Consider the following 21,643-nt stretch of genomic DNA (forward strand, 5'->3'; position numbering starts at 1 on the left):
GGGAAAAGAGCCTTTGTAAGGTGCGGCTTCTTGTGTGTATGAGGGATGGTTGCAGGTTAATCATAGGGGGGGGGGTGTTCAACTAGGATTCCTCTTAAGGGGAAGGGGTGCATGAGAGTCTAAAATGAAGTATGTTGCTGGCCCTTTAAAAGAGACGCCTGTAAGCATCAAGCAAAAGCTCCTGGATGGAAAAAGAATCACAGTTATTTTACACCGCAGTATGGCATTTACATAGTAATGAGCAGCTTTACATGTATTTGCATGTTTTGCATCTCATTATTTAAAGCTGTATTAGAAAGGTACTGCATCCAGCATTACAGCCCTTTAACACGTTAGGGACAAATAATGTGGATTAGTGCCCTAAGGCAGCTTGATAACTTACCCCCTTTTCTGAGTAAAATGCCATGACTGAATACTGCTTTCCTCAAACACAGCTAAAGAATGCACAGGTACCATAGCACATGCGTTACAAAGAAGCATTCCTATGAGGGTGTTTAGGGCAGGGGATCATAACAACATAGATATAATAGAGTTTCAATTACCGTATTTTTCGGTCCATAAGACAAACTTTTTCCACCCACAAAAAGGGGGTGGAAAAGGGGGGGTTGTCTTTTTAAGACACTGCTCGCCCTTCCTTTTAAAACACCCCCGCCCTGCAGTACCTTTTTAAGCGCCCCTTAAGCCTGGTGTATGGGCCGGCAGGAGCGTGCTGTCTGTACTGCTGCCTGGGCCCACACTGCTTTCAGAATGGCTGCAGTCAGTTCTTGCGTGTCCCGCGAGAACTGACGCAGCCATTCTGAAAGCGGGGCAGGCCCAGGCAGCAGCGCAGACTATTAAAGAGAGATCTTTTATTCAAAAATAATTGGAACATTTGGAAAATTACCAAAGGAAAAATAATTTGAGAATGTTGAACTTTCCTAGATGTCCAATAGAGTCAGCTGTTGAAATGGTGCAAAGATATCTATGTGAGATATTATTGATTCTAGTAGAGAGTTTACCACCGAGAGCTTAATACTTCATTATTAAGAATAAACCAGGAAGTTCTACTCCAACTGGCAACACTGGAGCTGTTTATGGAAAGATGAATCTGACTAATTTTTTGGAAAATTCTCTGGAAATGGATTTTGAAAAAACAACTCTTGTCGTGACGTTTGCTCTGGAGTATGAGATTTATTTCTTCAAATTTATTTCAGACATATAAATGAGCAATTTCACAGTTCATTAATTTCCTGATATAACATCTATTTCCTGATATAACACAAGTATCACAAAGCAGAAGGAAGCATTTCTTGGCTTATTGGCCTATTCTTGCTCTGGGTGCCATTTTTATATTAAAAAATGCTGTGTTTCGTTTGGTGGTAAAAATTTTCTTTTTTTTGAACCAAAGCAATTGTTGAACTTTATTGTGGCTAAAGAAGGTGGCATAGTAAGGGGGGGGGAGGTCCGCCCTGGGCATCGTTTTGGTGAGTGCGCAGGCACCCATCCTCCTCTCTGCCCCCCTGCTCCTAACCCTCCCCCTACTACCACACCTGCATGCTGCTTCCTTTCCCCCACACCTCTGTAACATTCCTGGCATGAACAGAAACCTCAACTTGTAGTTGCGCCAGTGTTGGATCTTCCTCTGATGTCACTTCCTGGACCAACGTCTAGAAATTGGAACTACGAGCGAGGTGATTAAATTTGAAGATGACACTAAACTGTTTAAAGTTGTTAAAACACATGCAGACTGTGAAATACTGCAGGAAGACCTTAGGAAATTGGATGACTGGGCGTCCAAATGGCAGATGAAGTTCAATGTAGACAAATGCAAAGTGATGCACATTGGGAAGAATAATCCAAATCATAGTTATCGGATGCTAGGGACCACCTTGGGGGTCAATGCTCAAGAAAAGGATCTGGGCATCATTGTAGACAACATGCTGAAGCCTTCCGCTCAATGTGTGGTGGTGGTGGTAAAGAAGGCAAACAGGATTTTAGGAATTATTAGAAAAGGGATGGTTAACAAGACTAAGAATGTTATAATGCCTCTGTATCACTCAATGGTATGACCGCACCTTGAGTATTGCATTCAGTTCTGGTCTTCTTATCTCAAGAAAGATATAGCAGCACTAGAAAAAGTTCAAAGAAAAGCGACCAAGATGATAAAAGGGATGGAACTCCTCTCGTAAGAGGAAAGACTAAAAAGGTTAGGGCTCTTCAGCTTGGAAAAGAGATGGCTAAAAGGAAATATTATTGAAGTCTATAAAATCCTGAGTGGTGTGGAACGGGTACAAGTGGATTGATTTTTTTACTGCATCAAGATTTACAAAGACTAGGGGACACTCAATGAAGTTACAGAGTAATACTTTTAAAACCAATAGGAGGAAATGTATTTTCACTCAGAGAATAGTTAAGCTCTGGAACATGTTGCCAGAGGATGTGGTAAAAGCAGTTAATGTAGCTGGTTTTAAAACAGGTTTGGACAAATTCCTGGAGGAAACATCCTTAGTCTGCTGTTGAGACAGATATGGGATGGTAGCATGGAATGCTTCTACTATTTGGATTTTTGCCATGTACTTGTGACTTGGATTGGCCTCCTTGAAGATGGGATTCTGGGCTAGATGGACCGTTGGTCTGACCCAGTAAGGCTATTCTTATGTTCTTAAGGAAGTGACATCAGAGAAAGAGCTGATGCTGGTGCGACAGCAGCTGGAGGGATTGCTGCTCACACCAGGAACATTACAGAGGTATGGGGGAAAGGATGTAGCGCACGCACAGCAAGAGGGGTGGGGAAGGAGTGTGTATAGGTGGGGGAGCAGAGAAGAGGATGGGGATGGTTGCCACTGCCCCAGGCACCTCTCACCCTTGCTATGCCACTAGGTGCAGTATTAATTAGATCAGTAACTCCTCCCACAGATTAACGTGAATTGTCTGCCGGTTAAACACTTTTGATGCTGTCCCTTTTGAAGATGTTGAAATAATTTATTTTGATTAGTTTTTCTCTCTTTGACCCCTATTGGATTTTGGACTAAATAATGATTTAGTTTTCTACTGGTGGTGGTTTTTCACCATGTATAATTTTCTTGTTTTTGATGAATCTGTATTCAAGTATTGATTATATGCTTGTCTTTAATTTTGAAAACTTACACACACACAAACACACATTTATATATAAAAAGAAATGCCAAGGTAAAACTTCAAGAATACCAGTAGTTCATAATAACAGGACTATCAGAAGCAAGATATAATTTCATCTATGGCAATTTGCACCGATAGCTTCTTCATAAGTCCTTTCAACAATCTTCTTTTAACATATATTTGTTGTATCCATTCAAAAATTCATATTTCAAATTGCTCATATCAAAAACCTACCTTTCATATGAATCGCATCAACAGAGGCGCTTTATGACACCTAATGCCAATGGCATTAGCTCCGCCTACAGTAGCATTAAGTGTCATAAAGCACCTCTGTTGATGCAATGAAGACACCATTTTTCTAGGTATCAGTAGGTGCCTACTCGTATTTAGTTTTTATGGCTTTTATCACTTAAGTTAGGCACCATTGGATGCCTAGTACCACCTAAGGCACCATTTATAAAATATGGGCCTTTGAGTGCAACTGTTGTAACAGAATAGAAGCTTAGGGTCTAATCTTTTTGATGCCTATATAGAATTTACCCCAAACTGTTTTGGTGTACATTTGTTGCGGCTGCTGGACTTCAAAAGAAAATGATGCAGATTGCTTCCTGTTGAAAATTTGAGTCAAGATCATGCGTTAAAAGCACCCATTTGGGTTATTTTAAAACTTTACAAAACATAGCAATAAACCTCAGTTTGTCTTTAAAAAAAAACCTGATTACATTTTTTGATTAAATTACGTTGGTTGCCAATTGAGGCAAGAGTTTTATTCAAATTGTATTGCTTGCTGTTTAAAATTTTATAGGGAGTAGCTCTGAGTTATATGAATGGCTTATATATCTTTTGTCATCAGAATTTCTTTAAAGATTAAGAGACAGATATTTATTTCAACTTCCCAGTCCTAGAGGAAATAAATATGTTAAATTGTTTAACTCCAGTTTGCTTACCAAGCTGCAAAGTCTTGGAAAACCTTACCAAATTACTCTATGTTTATAACTAATAAAATGTTCAGATGATCTTTGAAAACAGTGGCGTAGTGAAGGGGGGAGCAAACCGCCCCCCATGCCATGCTCGCGCCCTCCCTTCCCCCCACTTTACATCTTTACCAGTGCAAGCAACTCCTCCAGCATGCTGTTCGTGCCAGCCTGACTCCCTTCTGAAATTACTTCCTGGTCGTGGGGTCAGAAAGTGTCATCAGAGGGAAAGCCAACGCTGGCACGAGCAGCAGGCCGGAGAAGCTGCACATGCTGGCAAAGATTTAAAGAGGTAGTGGGGGAAGGTAGGGCGCGAGTGTGATATGGGGGATGGGAAAGGATCAGGGGGCGGAGAGGAGGATGTGGAAGGGCTCCAACACCCCGGGCACCTCCCACCTTCGCTCCGCTAGTATTTGAAAACCTACTTGTTTCAAAAATATATATTGATGAGCTAAACAACAATTTTATGTTTTGATTACTGCTTATTTTTGTTTGTAAATCATGTTGTAATTCTGAAAGATTGTTCCTGCTCTTGTAATGTGAACATCAATAAACCATATTTGCAGGGTATTTGTGGTATATAAATACATAATGTAATGTACTGTCCGTTCCTTAAAGAGATGTTTATAAGCAGAAAGAACTAAATATTAGGAAAGAGCCAGATGCACTAAAAATTTTCTCTGGAGACAAAGTAAGAAAGATCCTTTAGTACATCTGGTCTAAAATTAAGTACAGTGGTACCTTGAATTACGAGCATAATCCGTTCCAGGAGCATACTCGTAATCCAAAATGCTCGTTTATCAAAGCGAGTTTCCTCATAGGAAATAATGGAAACTCGCTTTGATACGTTCCTACCCCCCCACCCCCGATAACCGGCATCGCTCTCCCCCCCCCCCCGCTCGCAAAGGCCCCCTCGCTCCAACCGGCACCCCCCACCGCGCGAACCGGCCCCCCCTTGAGCATGCATCTGCGCATGCTCAAGGACTTTTATTCTCCCTCTCGCCGAGAATCTCGGCGAGAGGGAGAATTAGAAGTCCTTGAGCATGCGCAGATGCATGCTCAAGGCAGGCAGGCAGAAGCCGGAGGTGTCAGGTCAAAAGCACGCCGGGACAAAGGCGCGCTTTGTCTATGGAACCGAAGCCGGAAGATCTTCTAGGCACACGAGCTGTGCCTGCGTGCCGGTGCTAGTGCTAGACGGGGAGGTGGGTAAATTTAAGTTGTACTGGCGGGGGGGCCGGTTCGTGCGGTGGGGGGGGGTGCCGGTTAGAGTGAGGGGGCTTTCCGAGCCGGGGGGGGGGGGGGAAGCGATGCCGGTTATCGGGGGGGTGCTCGCAAATCGAGTCAACACTCGGTTTGCGAGTCAAAAGTTTGCTGAGTGTTTTGCTCGTCTTGCAAAACACTCGCAAACAGGGTTACTCGCAAACAGAGGTTTGACTGTATTACATCTGAAACGCATAAACCAAAAAGATGTTGATACATCAAAGTTTCCTAAGTACCGTATTTTTTATAGGGTTGCTCAGTTGGTAATGGGATGGCATCTTTTGATTTATAAATAGCTAAATAGTTAAGACAATTTTCAGGGCTTTCTCCTATCATTATATGCTTTCTCTTTTCATGCCGAGTCTAGATCATTCTTTACGTAAGGCATGGAATTTAATAGCAAGATTTCTGTCTCACCTGCAAGTTTTCCTCTGTAGTTTTGTTTGCCCTAGCCCAGATTATCTGTCAGCCTGTCATTTAGTGAGACCTGTGAAGACCCTCTTACATTGTTATTCTCTTCTTTTCTGCTGATGTGCAATTTTCGTTCTGTGACAATTTTCTATTCTTCAGCTGATACTTCCATAGCTGAAAGAACAAGTATATCCTACTATCTATGATTAAATTCCTACCCAAAAAGTACTGCATACTTTAAATTAACATTTATCTATATCTTATATAAATATAAGCCTATGAAGGAGGGAATCTACATTTGTGAGGCCAGTTTACAGGAAATAATCTATAGGTTAGGATAGAGAACTAACTCCCAAATTCTGTGTATGGCACTTATGTTGTGAATGCAAATCAGGTGCGTGCAGCTGATTTGCGTGCACAACTTAATTCATTAATTGACTTAATCGACGCCAATAATTGGTAACACCTCATAATTGAAACTAATTGGCATTAATTAACAGTTATACGCATATCTTGGTATGCGTGATCCTGTAAGAAGTATGCGCTAGTTCCAGTGCGCACATTTGAAAACAGGGGCATTTGTAAAAGTTATGTGCACTGTTATAGAATATGCTTGATGCATGCACAGCTTAGATGCAGGCATTTAGGCCTAGTTTTAGTTGGCCTAAAATGGGTGCATCTAAAATTTATGCAATACACAGGTGCTAAGTGGTGCTAAGCGTGATTCTACAATATGCGTGTAACTTTTACATAATCACAAGTAGCGCTGCAGTAGTGAGCACTCAGCTTTTAGGCAACATATAGAATTTGAAGAGGCAGGCCTGCCGGCTGGAGGGAGTGAGTACCCTTCCTGCCGGTCTTCTAAAAAAGGTACGCGGGGAGGTTTGGAGGGGGTTACGGTCCACTAGACCACCAGGATTGTGTGGTGGGCACAGTGGGAGACGGTCGGGGGGACGGGACAAGAGGAGGGGTTGGCCCACTAGACCACCAGGCTTGTGTAGTGGGAGGCTGTCAGGGGGAAGCTTGCAGTCGGGGGGGGGGGGGGGGTGTTATAGGTGCAGCACCCATTAAAAAAATGCAGTCCCTGCTCTCCCTGCTTGCCGATTCAGGGGCTGCAATTTTTATTCTGAGCACAGAGTCCTCCCCTCCCTTTACTGGTGATTTTATGCACATATAGCACGCATGTAATTTGCATGCTATTGTGCTGAGAATTGGTAGTAAAACAAAATCGCTCTCACCATGTTATTTTTTTTTATTGTGGTGTTGGAGATTAGACAATCTGGCCCTAAGAGCATTAGGCTATATAATGGATAAAAAATAATAAAGCCTGTACTCATTTATTACACTTTGATCTGAACAGAATTCTATACAGCTGTTCTGAACAGTTGCTCAGCAGGTGTTTTGCCTTTTCAAGTTTATTTGGAATTTGATTAATCGCTTAATCATACTTCAAAGTGATGTCTACCTTAAATATGGGGGAAAAGAGGATTAAGGCTGCAGGATATTGGGCTGAAGACTTCATCATATTGTCCACAAGGACTTCAACATCTTTTTCTTGAAAAGTAGCTCCTTACTTAGTACCCAGCATTTTACACCCAAGCCTTTAGGGATCTTGTGCTGAAATGCCTGTTTTTTTCCCCCCTTGTCTTCTTCTTTTTCTCTTTATTTATTTTTATTTTATTTATCAAACTTATATCCCACATTATCCAGAAAAATCTAAGTGAGTTACAATATAACATCCATAGATAACATAAAACAATCACAAATAAACAAGAAAATAGTTGATACAGAATAACCACCCTAACTACTTAATACAAAAATCAACAAAACACCTTCTCTTCTGCTTTTCTATTCATTATATGGTGCTCCTTTCCTCTTCTTAGCCACAAATGCACTAAAGTCAGCGATTGTCGCTAAATCTGTTTCCACAGCTTTAGTGACAATTGCTATTACTGACCTGACTCACAATATGGCTTACTGTGTGTTTTTCCCCTCGTTCGTCCATTTATCGATCTGGCCATGCAAATTAGCTAAAACCCCATGCAAAGTAGCCAAGCGACTGATGCACTAACATCACTTGCCTATGCAAAAAACAACAACAACAACGAAAAAACCAGGGGTTTTAGCTGTCAGAGTTTAAACCTGTCGGTAACTGTGTTAAAGACAGGTCAGCCTGTTTAAAAAAATTTTTTTTTCAATGGTAGATATTTTGCGTGTTAGACATGCAAAATAGCTGCACATTAAAAGAAAAGAAAGCACCCCCTCCCCCGCCAATGATGGCCCTCCCTCACCGATGAACCAGCACTATGAAATGGCCCCCCTGCTTGTGAAAATAGCAGGAGGAATGCCCACTTTCTCCTGCCTTGCTGAACCCCCCCCAAAAGAGAATTGGCAGGAGGGATGCCCATTCCCTCCTGTCAATGTGACTCACCCCTTCCCCCATGGCAGAGATGCAGTAGGAGGGATGCCCACTCCTGCCTGCCACCGAAAGTCTATTCCCACGCCAGGTGCCCCACCAAACATTCTCTACCTTTTCCCTTTCTTGCCCCCCACCCAAAAAATGCAGGAGGGATGCCCACTCGCTCCTGCCACTGGAGGTACCTCGCTGTCCCCCAAACTCCCCCCCGGTACTTTCTCAGAGACGTTGGAGTAGGACGGAAGCTCTGTCTGTCCTGCTCTTAGGCTCGCCGTTCCAGAATGACAGGGCTTTCCTTCCCTGGTGCATTTTGTGATGCACAGGGAGGGGCCTAAAGCCCTGATTGGCTCAGATGCCTAAGGCCTCACCCCTTGAGGGGGGGGCCTTAGGCATCTGAGCCAATCAGGGCCTTAAGCTCCTTCCTCTTTATCCCAGGATACAAGGGGGATTAGTCTGCCAATCAGTGTCGGGATACAGGGGAGGAGCATAAGGCCATGTTTGGCTCAGATGCCTAAGGCTCCTTTCAACTGGGAAGAAGCCAGGTATTATCGCTGCTGTGGGTGGGGGCAGCCACATTGGTAGGAGAGAGTAGGCATCCCTCCTGCCATTTTCGCTGCTGTGCCTGAAAGCCCTTCAGTAGAGAATGACATGGGGAAAAAAATTTGTCCTCATCACCGCCCCGTCCCCGCAGCATCCATACAAGCCTCAGTACTGCAATATTTAGCTTATTCCTTCCTTATAAATCAAAGTTCTGGCTGCTGAACTAGAGAAAGAGATGTTCAGCTGGCAGGGCTTAGTTTATAAATTTTTATCAACACAACTATCCTAAAGCAAAAAAAAAAAAAGAAAATAAAGAAATAGAATATATTTTTTTCTATCTTTGTTGTCTGGTTTCTGCTTTCCTCATCTTCACATTCAATTCCTTCTATCCTCTGTCTATCTTCTCTCTGCGTCTTCCATTTGCTCTGTTACTGTGCCTCTCCCTTCACCCCCCTCCAAAAAAAATTGGGCTGGCATCCAGTGTTCCCTCTAAGCGGGCGGGTGTTGTGAGCAAACTTTTTTCACTGTGAGCTAAAAATATCGGGCGCCAGCAAGTTATGAGCCAAATAAATATGTTGTCAAAGTTGCTGATACATGAGGACGAGGTATTCAAAGGAATTTTAGGCCTACACGCTAAATTAAATAACATTAAATAATATTTTTAAGAACACAGAAATTGTAGGGATGAAATGATATCTTAATAAATGTTTTACAACAAATGTAGTTATGTCTGTTACATCCATATGTGTAAACTGTAAATTAAAAACAGTCCAGAAGACAATACGTTTGATGCTTTCAATTTCTAGACCAGTGTTTTTCAACCTTTTTTGGGCAAAGGCACACTTGTTTCATGAAAAAAATCACGAGGCACACCACCATTAGAAAATGTTAAAAAATTTAACTCTCTGCCTATATTGACTATATATAAAGTAATTCTCTTGAATAGGAATCAAATAAACACAAAGAAAGTATTTTATAATTACTTTATTATGAAATAAAAATTATAAAAATTATAAAATACTTTATTCAGTGCGAAACCTGGGCCTGTTTGGCTGAACACAAAGCTGATATTCTGGCTGGAATGGAAGAAAGACACACACGTAGCTCTTCGTCAACAGCTCTCAGTCTCTCTCTGCATTTGGTTTTTATAGCATACAAAAATAGACAAATATACCCTCCATCCTTTTTATTAAACCACAATAGCAGTTTTTAGCGCAGGGAGCTGCGCTGAATGCCCAGCACTGCTCTTGACGCTCATAGGCTCCCTGCGCTAAAAACCACTATTGCGGTTTAGTAAAAGGGGACCATATTGTAAAATATAGACAGCAGATATAAATTCAGAACTGTGCATAGTAAGTGAAGGGAAGTTTTCATCTCTGGGAATTTACCCAGTTAACTATTAAGTTATTTGGGCAAATTCCTTTGAAAACTGTGGTAATACTGCCTCCACTTTGCTAAATTTAAAATAAAATCATTTTTCCTACCTTGTCTGGTGATTTCTGGTTGCACTTTCTTCTTCTGACTGTGCATCCAATCTTTCTTCCCTTCTATCAGCCTGTATGCTTTCTCTCCTCCACACCTCATTCCCTCCCCCAACTTTTTCTTCCTCTCTCCCTGACCTTTCTTTCTTTTTTTCTGTTTCTCTTCTTTCCTTCTGTTTCCCTGCCTGCCCCCTTTCTTTCTTTCTCCCAGCCTCCTGTCCAGCAGTAACTCTCTTCCCTTCCTCCCCTCCCAGCAGCATCTCTCCGTCTCCCTCTCCAGTAGCAGCTGTCCCTTTTTTTCCTTGCCCAGCAGCTTCCCAGATTCCTTTCCCTCCTCCCCTCCCAGAAGCATCTCTCCGTCTCCTTCTCCCTCTCCAGTAGCAGCTGTCCCTTTTTTTCCTAGCCCAGCAGCTTCCCAGATTCCTTTCCCTCCTCCCCTCCCAGAAGCATCTCTCCTTCTTCTCCTTATCCAGTAGCAGCTGTCCCTTTTTTTCCTTGCCCAGCAGCTTCCCAGATTCCTTTCCCTCCTCCCCTCCCAGAAGCATCTCTCCTTCTTCTCCCTCTCCAGTAGCAGCTGTCCTTTTTTTTCCTTGCCCAGCAGCTTCCCAGATTCCTTTCCCTCCTCCCCTCCCAGAAGCATCTCTCCTTCTCCCTTTCCAGTAGCAGCTGTCCCTTTTTTCCCCTGCCCAGCAGCTTCCCAGACTGATAGTGGTTTTCTCCCCTCCCAGCAGCTCTTCTTACTTCCCAGCGCAGCGATTCACGAAGGCAGCCTCGGGTCCTTTGTTGTGTCGCGCCGCCTCTGAGGAAAGAGGAAGTTGCATCATCAGAGGCAGCCGCGACTCAGCAAAAGCCCCGAGGCTGCCTTTGTGAATCGCTGCGCTGGGAAGTAAAGGAGAGCTGCAGAGAGGGGAGAAAGCCACTGTCGGAGGCTCCCCAAGATCTCTCCGGCCCAGCGCACGCTTCCGATGCTGATCTTGCAGAAGTTCAAATGAGTCAATCTTGCCGGTCCTGCGCTGTGACGAGAAACTTGTGCGCTGCGACCTAATATTTTGTGCGCCAGCGCACGCCAGCGCAGCTTAGCGGGAACACTGTTTTGGCATCCATCTTCTTCCCTCCGCTCCCCCCATAGTCTGGCATCTCTGTCTTCTTCCCTTTCAGCGTCTTCTCCCCACTCTCTGTTCCCCATTTCCCTTCAGCGTCTTCTCCCCACTCTGTCATCCCCATTTCCCTTCAGCATCTTCTCCCCACTCTCCATTCCCCATTTCCCTTCAGTGTCTTCTGCCCACTCTGTCTTCCCCATTTCCCTTCAGCGTCTTCTCCTCACTCTCTGTTCCCCATTTCCTTTCAGCATCTGTTCCTCTCCACCCCCTTCGGTGTCTGTTCCTTTCTTTTCCACCACCACCCTTCCCTCTCATCACCTCACCGCCCTTCAGCACCCCTTGCGTGACCCGAGAATCTCCCTCCCTCCCCCTTACCTTTGCAGCATGTTTTAAGTTACTTTCCAGAGTAACTTGCTCAAGAAGGCTGAGCCTGCCTACAGTCGCGTGCGTCTGTGGGCAGAAGCTTCTCCTCTGACACAACCGGAAGTTGCGTCAGAGGAGAAGCTTCCACCCACAGACACACACGACTGCAGACAGACTCGGCTGGCTTGAGCAAGTTACTTTGGAAACTAACGTGCCGCGAAGGTAAGGGGGAGGGAGGGATATAGATTTGGCCGGTAGGTAGAAAGGAGGGGGCTGCGCACTCTCTCTCCCTTAACTGCAGGGACAAGGCTATTCACCGCTTCACGGGGCGGTGGATGGCCTTGACCCCCATGCCCTCAGTGAACACTCCCCCTTCCACTGTTTCAGCGGCTACCAGCCACCGTGTCATTCTTTACCCTTCAGCAATATCGTTTATAAAAATGTTAAAAAAAACAGGCCTAAGAACCAACTTTGAGGCACACCAATGGTAACATCCCTTTCCTCAGAGTGATCTCCATTGGCCACTACTCTCTGTTGCCTTCCACTCAACTAGTCCCTGACCCAGTCTGCCACTTTGGGGCCCATACCAAGGGCAATTAATTTATTCGTTTAAATTCTTTATTCATTTTACATCTTACAACAAGTGTATCAGAAAATATAATTTAAACTTATACAATATCACTTGATTATCTTTCATACAACTTAAATTATAATGTTTAAACCCACCCTCCCATCCCCACTATTTCAAATGTGATTACATATATCTTATAACATATTATATAATCTTTTCTATTTGCCTAAACATTTAATAACAGATCAGAAATCTCTCCCCCCTTCACTTTATAATTGTTCCAATATGGGAAAAATGATATTCACTCATTACAATATTCTATTAATGGACCCCAAATCTCCTGAAATCTATTAAAACTTCCTTTTTGTGTGGCTAATGTTCTTTCCATCTTAAATATATGACACAGAGAGTTCCACCAGAAACTGTAGTTAAGTCTACTCCAATTTTTCCAATTAAATGTAATTTGCTGAATGGCTACTCCTGTCATAATAAGTACTAATTATTATTTGAAGAAATTTGACTTTTTTTCCTCATTGACATTCCAAATAATATAGTATCATATGATAACGCCACAGGATTTTCTAATAAACAATTTATTTGGCCCCATATCGATTTCCAAAAAGCCAAAATGAATGGACAATAGAATAATAAATAATCTAGAGTCCCCGCCTCGAGATGACAATGCCAACATCTATTAGACTTAGAGCTATCTAATTTTTGTAAACGAAAAGGGGTCCAGTTTGTCTCATAGATGCCGACATTGTACATCTCATCCTCCAAGACCAAATTCGTGGCCATTGAGATGCAGTAATTTGATGCTTTATCTCAATGCTCCAAATGTCTTTCAGACCAGTTTTTGGTTTCTTATTCAAATGTCTCTCAGACCAGTTTTAAATCCAGGTATCAGTTTATACCACTGTGCGACTTGGTGTCCCAGGAAGTCCACTTGAAAGCATAAGAACTCCAAACTATATTGATTATTAAGATTTTTCCATTCAGGGAACCCCGCCTGAATAGCCTGCTTCAGTTGCAACCATTTATAACTTTGTGATTTATCAAGACCGAATTTATGTTGCAACTGTGGAAAATCAAGCAGTTTACCATTAGATATAACATCTTCTAGAATCCGTATACCTGCCATCATCCAATGCTTCCAGATGACTTTAAATCCGCCAATTTGAATCTTGGAGTTGAGCCATATAGTTTGATTTGTTGATTTATGTATTGGAGTAGGTGTTAAATTATTCACCAATCTTAAGGTTTTCCATGTATCAACTAATATTCTGTTTTCTTTATATATCCTAGGCATCTTGATACTAAGAACATGGTTTAATCTCAGAGGAAAAATGAGTCGCCATTCCAACCACAACCAGTCTGGAATATTTTCGATGGGCTCTGGGAGGACCCAATACATACCTTGGCACATAATAATACCTATATAAATTTGGAAAATTTACCCCTCCCTTTATAATTGGCTTTTGTAAAGACACTAAAGCAATTCTAGCAATTTTACCCAGCCAAATAAATTTTGTTAAAATACTATTTAACTTTTTGTAAAAAGACCCCTGAAAAAACAATGGAATCATACCCATTTAACAAATCACAGGCAAGATCATCATTTTAATAGTTTGGACTCTCCCCCACCAGGAAAGATGTAAAGGATTCCATTGCTCACACATTTCTGTAACCTTCTGTAATAAAGATTTTTCATTTACTTTCATTGTGTCTTCCAGTGTGTTTTTAATTCAAATACCTAAATATTTTATTCCATCTTCTTTCCATAGAAAGGGAAACGAGTCAAATAAACCTTTTGTACAATGCACATTAAGTGGAAGAACTTCTGATTTACTCCAATTTATCTTATATTCTGAAAATTTTCCAAATTTATCTATTAATTCAAGTAAACATGGAATGGTTATCTCAGGATTTCTCAAATGAAGCAGTATATCATGCGCATAAGCAGAGACCTTATATTCCCGTTCTGAATAAGGAATATCCTGTATAGTAACATAGTAGATGACGGCATATTAAGACCCGAATGGTCCATCCAGTCTGCCCAACCTGATTCTATTTAAAATTTTTCTTCTTAGCTATTTATGGGCAAAAATCCAAAGCTTTACCCGGTACTGTGCTTGGGTTCCAACTGCCGAAATCTCTGTTAAGACTTACTCCAGCCCATCTACACCCTCCCAGCCATTAAAGCCCTCCCCAGCCCATCCTCCACCAAACGGCCATACACAGACACAGATCATGCAAGTCTGCCCAGTACTGGCCTAGTTCAATATTTAATATTATTTTCTGATTCTAAATCTTCTGTGTTCATCCCACGCTTCTTTGAACTCAGTCACAGTTTTACTCTCCACCACCTCTCTCGGGAGCGCATTCCAGGCATCCACTACCCTCTCCGTAAAGTAGAATTTCCTAACATTGCCCCTGAATCTACCACCCCTCAACCTCAAATTATGTCCTCTGGTTTTACCATTTTCCTTTCTCTGGAAAAGATTTTGTTCTACGTTAATACCCTTCAAGTATTTGAACGTCTGAATCATATCTCCCCTGTCTCTCCTTTCCTCTAGGGTATATATATTCATGGCTTTCAGTCTCTCCTCATACGTCTTCTGGCGCAAGCCTCCTATCATTTTCGTCGCCCTCCTCTGGACCGTCTCAAGTCTTCTTACGTCTTTCGCCAGATACGGTCTCCAAAACTGAACACAATACTCCAAGTGGGGCCTTACCAATGACCTGTACAGGGGCATCAACACCTTCTTCCATCTACTAACTACGCCTCTCTTTATACAGCCCAGCATCCTTCTGGCAGCAGCCACTGCCTTGTCACACTGTTTTTTCGCCTTTAGATCTTCGGACACTATAACCCCAAGGTCCCTCTACCCGTCCGTGCATATCAGCTTCTCTCCTCCCAGCATATACGGTTCCTTCCTATTATTAATCCCCAAAAGCATTACTCTGCATTTCTTTGCATTGAATTTTAGTTGCCAGGCATTCCTCTAACTTTTGCAGATCCTTTTTCATATTTTCCACTCCCTCTTCGGTGTCTACTCTGTTACAAATCTTGGTATCATCTGCAAAAAGGCACACTTTTCCTTCTAACCCTTCAGCAATGTCACTCACAAACATATTGAACAGGATTGGCCCCAGCACCGAACCCTGAGGGACTCCACTAGTCACCTTTCCTTCTTTTGAGCGACTTCCATTAACCACCACTCTCTGGCGTCTGTCTGACAGCCAGTTTCTGACCCAGTTTACCACTTTGGGTCCTAACTTCAGCCCTTCAAGTTTGTTCAACAACCTCCTATGAGGAACTGTATCAAAGGCTTTGCTGAAATCCAAGTAAATTACATCTAGCATATGTCCTCGATTCAGCTCTCTGGTCACCCAATCAAAAAATTCAATCAGGTTCGTTTGGCATGATTTACCTTTTGTAAAGCCATGTTGCCTCGGATCCTGTAACCCATTAGATTCAAGGAAGTACACTATCCTTTCTTTCAGCAACACTTCCATTATTTTTCCAACAACTGAAGTGAGGCTCACCGGCCTGTAGTTTCCTGCTTCATCCCTGTGACCACTTTTATGAATAGGGACCACATCCACTCTCCTCCAATCCCCAGGAATCACTCCCGTCTCCAGAGATTTGTTGAACAAGTCTTTAATAGGACTCGCCAGAATCTCTCTGAGCTCCCTTAGTATCCTGGGATGGATCCCGTCTGGTCCCATCACTTTGTCCACCTTCAGTTTTTCAAGTTGCTCATAAACACCCTCCTCCGTGAACGGCGCAGAATCTACTCCATTTTCTCGTGTAACTTTGCCAGACAATCTCGGTCCTTCTCCAGGATTTTCTTCTGTGAACACAGAACATAAGTATTTGTTTAGCATATTTGCTTTCTCCTCATCACTCTCCACATATTGGTTCCCAGCATCTTTTAGCCTAGCAATTCCATTTTTTATCTTCCTCCTTTCACTAATATATCTGAAAAAATTTTTATCTCCCTTTTTTACATTTTTAGCCATTTGTTCTTCCGCCTGTGCCTTCGCCAAACGTATCTCTCTCTTGGCTTCTTTCATTTTCACCCTGTAGTCCTTTCTGCTCTCCTCTTCTTGGGTTTTTTTATATTTCATGAACGCCAACTCTTTCGCCTTTATTTTCTCAGCCACTAGGTTGGAGAACCATATCGGCTTCCTTTTTCTCTTGTTTTTATTGATTTTCTTCACATAAAGGTCCGTAGCCATTTTTATCGCTCCTTTCAGCTTAGACCACTGTCTTTCCACTTCTCTTATGTCCTCCCATCCTAACAGCTCTTTCTTCAGGTACTTTCCCATTGCATTAAAGTCCATACGTTTGAAATCTAGGACTTAAGTATCGTGCGGCCGCTCTCCACTTTAGCCGTTATATCAAACCAAACCGTTTGATGATCGCTACTTCCCAGGTGAGCACCCACTCGAACATTAGACATACTCTCTCCATTTGTGAGGACCAGATCCAATATCGCTTTTTCCCTTGTGGGTTCTGTCACCATTTGTCTGAGCAGAGCCTCTTGAAAGGCATCCACTATCTCCCTACTTCTTTCCGATTCCGCAGATGGAGCATTCCAGTCCGCATCCGGCAGGTTGAAACTTCCCAACAGCAGAACCTCCTCTTTCCTTCCAAACTTTTGGATATCCACAATCAGATCCTTATCAATTTGCTGCGATTGAGTCAGAGGTCTGTAGACTACACCCACGTAGATAGAAGTTCCATCTTCTCTTTTCAGAGCAATCCATATAGCTTCTTCCTCTCCCCAGGTCCCTTGCATTTCGGTCGCTTGGATATTGATCTTTACATAGAGAGCTACTCCTCCACCTTTATGACCATCTCTGTCCTTCCTAAAAAGATTATATCCCGGTATGTTTGCATCCCATCCATGTGATTCACTGAACCATGTCTCTGTGATAGCGACAATATCTAGATCTGCCTCTAACATCAGGGCTTGAAGATCATGAACTTTGCTTGCTGAATAGCTAATAACAAGGGTTCTAATATAATATCAAAAAGCAAAGGAGACAAGGAACATCCTTGTCTAACCCCTCTCTGCAAACTAAAACATTCTGAGAAATTATTATTAATATACAATCTAGCATGCGGGGAGCTATACAAGAATTGAATCATTAATAATGCATAACACTTTCTATTCACTAAAATTGCTACTTCAGCCTTTTCCTCTATAGCAGGGCATAAAAACAATGTTTTACCCAACCTCCCTCTAGTTTTGTAGATTCTATAGCAGACAGATGTATCTTTTGGATATAACAAATATCCGCATTCTGTTGTTTTAAATATGTTTTTTTTTCCTTTTAATCGGATGGTTGAGTCCATTAACATTTAATGATAGTATTTTAAAATCCATTATATATTATATATATTATACTTAATGCATACCATTATCATACAGTAATTCAAATTGTGATGCGTATATACCATTTCCCCAAATTTAAAACCATGAGCATAAAACCTAACACCCCTAACCATCTCTCCCTAACCCCCTTTCCCTCCCCATCCCACCTAAAATAAACTCTTCCTCCCTCCCCTGCCCCGCCTATTATATATTCTGACTGCTTAGAAGCAATTAGAACCACCAATCCAAATTCCCCCTCCGAGTACCCATGTCATACAAATTATCTGTGATATTATAAGATCCCCACAAGATCTTGAAGATAAATGATAATATAAGAAAGTTATGCATATAGGAACATTTCAAAAATTTTGCCTTTAAGAACTATAATATTAGAAAAGCTTATCATTATATGGTGTCCCATTTCTATAAGAATATCCATAAATTAGTTATTATATCTCTCCAACATTCCTCCCACATAAAATTTCTATCATTACTTAAATCATAGTAATCATTATAATCTCCCTAATATATCCCTAGAACCCCTTACTCCAGGAATTTATGTAAATATTACAAAGATATATCCTCAAAACTCATGATCTTAATTAAGTTCATTGTTAATAATTAATGGATACTATAGTTATACATCATTAGATTATTAACTGATTACAAAGTCATTCAAGAATTTATATAAATATTCTAAAGTGTACTTCAAAACCCATGAACTTTAATTAATTTAATTACTAATAATTAATATATACTAAAAAGTTATATAGCATTAGATGATTAGTTAATTAATTAACAAATTCCAAGCCTAAATGATTTTTGATTTCATTAAATATACTTTTTCATATGAATAGACTTATTTCATCCCATTTCTTTTAAACAATGAGCTAAAAACAACATCCCCAAAAGTTTAGCAATTGATAAATGAACCAATTAATATTTAAAATAATTTCTTTTTCCCTTTCTTTTCCTTTTACAAAATCAAATCTCATCAAGCCTTAACATATTGGGTTTTCTTCTTTTTCCTCTCCTTTTTCCCCTTTTGTTTTAGTTTATTAATTAGGCGCATATGTGGGACACTCCCAAAGGCTTTGCTAAAATCTAAATACACTACATCTAGCACTCTCCCTCCATCCAAGTCTCTGGTCACCCATCAAAGAAATTGGTCAGGTTTGTCTGATGAGACCTGCCTCTAGTGAATCCATGTTGCCTCGGATCCTGTAATCCCCCCCTCACAAAAAAAAATAAAATTAAAATAATATAACTTAAAATGATATAACTTATTAAACAATAGCATTAGAAGTATTCTGGAAACAAATTGCCTATCACCAGCAGGAGGAGGGAAGAGCCTCTGGTCCATGGCCCCTCTCCCTGTGGGCTACCAGTGGAAGTTTAACACTTGGCTCCCAGTCAACTCTTGCTCCCCAGCCCAGCATTTTCCTGTTGGGAAATATGAACTGTGGTGTTCAACAGAAATGTAACAGAAATGTCATAAAATGATTTGATAAGTTGGCTTTAGAACTGCTCATCTGGAATATATACTTATTTGTATTAGTTGTACCTGATGGTTAGAGCAACAGGCTGGCAATCAGAATTCAAATCCAACAGCTATTCTTTGGAATTTTGGGCAGGTCACTTAACCATCCATTGTCTCAGGTTCAAATTTATACCGTAAGCCCTCCTAGGAGAGAAAAATACCCAGTGTACCTGAATCTAACTAATCCTGAAGTACTACTGAGGTGAAAGCTTAATCTAAATCCAAAATCTTGTATCAGCCATACTGTGAAGCAACACAAAACCTTACAAAAGTCATTCAGGGTCTATAAAGCAATTCTATCTTACCATAATAGCACTAACTTCCAGAAGTCACACAATAAGGGAAGAGGCAGCAACATAAACACTGCAGTGAAAATCTTGAATATCAGTACAGCAACTGGAAAACTAAACAAGCTGGATTAGTACAGATTGATCCTATACAGACCTGGTCATTTTTACACAGATAGATCCTTACCGAGCACAGAATAAGCAACCATAAACTAAAAATATGCAGACAAAAATGTATTTATTTAAATTTGACTCACAACTTCTCAGCAGTAGCTCAAGATGAGTAACAGGACCCCTAGGTATTTCCCTGTCCCCAGAGGACATACAATCTAAGTTTTTACCTGAGGCAATGACAGGTTAAGTGATTTGTCTAAGATCACAAAGAGCTGCGGTAACATTTGAACAAAGCTCAGGGCTGCTTGTCAACTAAGGGCACCTTTTACGAAGGCGCGTTAGCGGTTTAACGCGCGTAATTGCTCGTGCTAAACTGCCGGCCGTGCTAGCCGCTACCGCCTCCTCTTGAGCAGGCGGTAGTTTTCCGGCTAGCGCGGGGGTTAGCGCGTGATGAGAAGTCACGCACGTTAAAGCCGCTACTGCGGCTTCCGTAAAAGGAGCCCTAAATGTTCTAACCACTGTTTTCTCTAAGCTGAGTGGGAGCCATCCACCTATAGTCTTCCCAATAGGGGGTGCTGTTTCACTATCACATTTCCAATAGTGAGGGACAGGCAGGCTCTGCAGGACTCTAGAAACATGCCTGTCCCCAGTAATTGAAACACCATCGCTCACTGGCAGCAATGCAGTTGGAGGACTCTCACTCAGCTCAGAGGAAATAGTGGCTCTAACTAGACTCTAGCCGTAACAGAATCTGCATACAGTGCAATGCCAAAGAAGGAGAAACAGTGATGTACTTCCCTCCTGTCCTTTGCAAAATATAAATTATTCTTAAAGGACATTAATAAAGATTTTCTCCTTATTGATCCATAAAATTAATTCCAAGAACAGGACTATTAAACTGCATTATCTAAAATCTACTTCCTGTGCTGGAAGAACATCCAGCAGCAAATTGCGTGGGAAGCGTATGATCTTCCAGTCTCAGGGCTGTGAATTCTTTATTACTATATCAAGAATAAAGAACAAGTTGAAAGAAGAAGCTTGATATGAGAAATGTACTGAATTCACAGTGAACCCAAAAAACTCCTGTGCTCTGACAATGGGGGCATTCATCTTTAAAAACCATCTTTAAAGGCTAGATCCTTGACACTTGGAACAACAGCTCGCAAATCTCCATCACACTATTTCAATCTTTTTGTCTCGATGTATCATGGCATTGATAGGAATTATTTGAGTTACATCAAGTAAACTACTTACAGAAAACCTTTTGATTTCAGCTTAACCATTAACTTGGGACTTTAAATATTGTAAATAAAAAGAAAACAAAAAACAAAACCCAATTGCATTTGTTGCTGGCAGTTAAATTTACAGACAGGTTTCTGGTATATTTATCTTGGATACTTGCTATTTATTCTCAAAGACCCATCAAAAAATGTCTACGATGCACTCAACAGTCTTGTTTTGTCCTGTTGTGTTTGTGTCTAGGTTTAAATATTTAGAAATGAAAGAACTTGTATCTATTTTGAACAATCTATTACTGGCCTCCTTCAACAGGCCTGCAGCATATTTTTGAATTCTTCTTTGGAATCTACAGGAACGCTAAAGGTCAGGACTATCCTGTATTCTAGTATTCTTACATGAATTATCTTTCCATGCACTTAATTAAATCTCCTAGACAAGATATACCCATTATACTTAAGTCTGACTGAAAGAACAAAATAAGTTTGCATAGAACAATCATCTCAGCACAGCAATATTATCTGTATGTAGCATTTCAGGATCAATATCTCTATCCATTTAACATACATATGTAACCAGTTCCCCAGTAAGGTGGGACTGAGGGTGAACCCAGGGATGGGTATAAGTTATCTGTAGATGTCTATGGCTGTAAAATGAGCTTTAAAAATTTGTAGTCTGCACAATCTACAATTCCCAAGTGGAACGCAATTAAAACATATAAAATCAAGCTTGATTAAAACACTGCAGAGATAAAAAATTTTGTTTAGAAAAAAAGACTATTAATACTTCTGCCAGAGGATTATTTACAGAGCAAACTGCTCTGTAAATAATCCTAGTTAAAGGCAT

At 41.3% G+C, this 21,643-nt stretch overlaps 1 protein-coding gene across 12 annotated transcripts in view; it reads right to left on the reverse strand.

Moving 5' to 3' along the window:
* Window positions 1–21,643, reverse strand: part of ARPP21 (cAMP regulated phosphoprotein 21) — a 643,283-nt gene that overhangs the window by 139,355 nt on the left and 482,285 nt on the right. The window lies entirely within an intron of this gene.

The sequence above is a fragment of the Geotrypetes seraphini genome, chromosome 2 (assembly GCF_902459505.1).
Source record: "Geotrypetes seraphini chromosome 2, aGeoSer1.1, whole genome shotgun sequence".
In the NCBI taxonomy this organism is placed as follows: domain Eukaryota; kingdom Metazoa; phylum Chordata; class Amphibia; order Gymnophiona; family Dermophiidae; genus Geotrypetes; species Geotrypetes seraphini.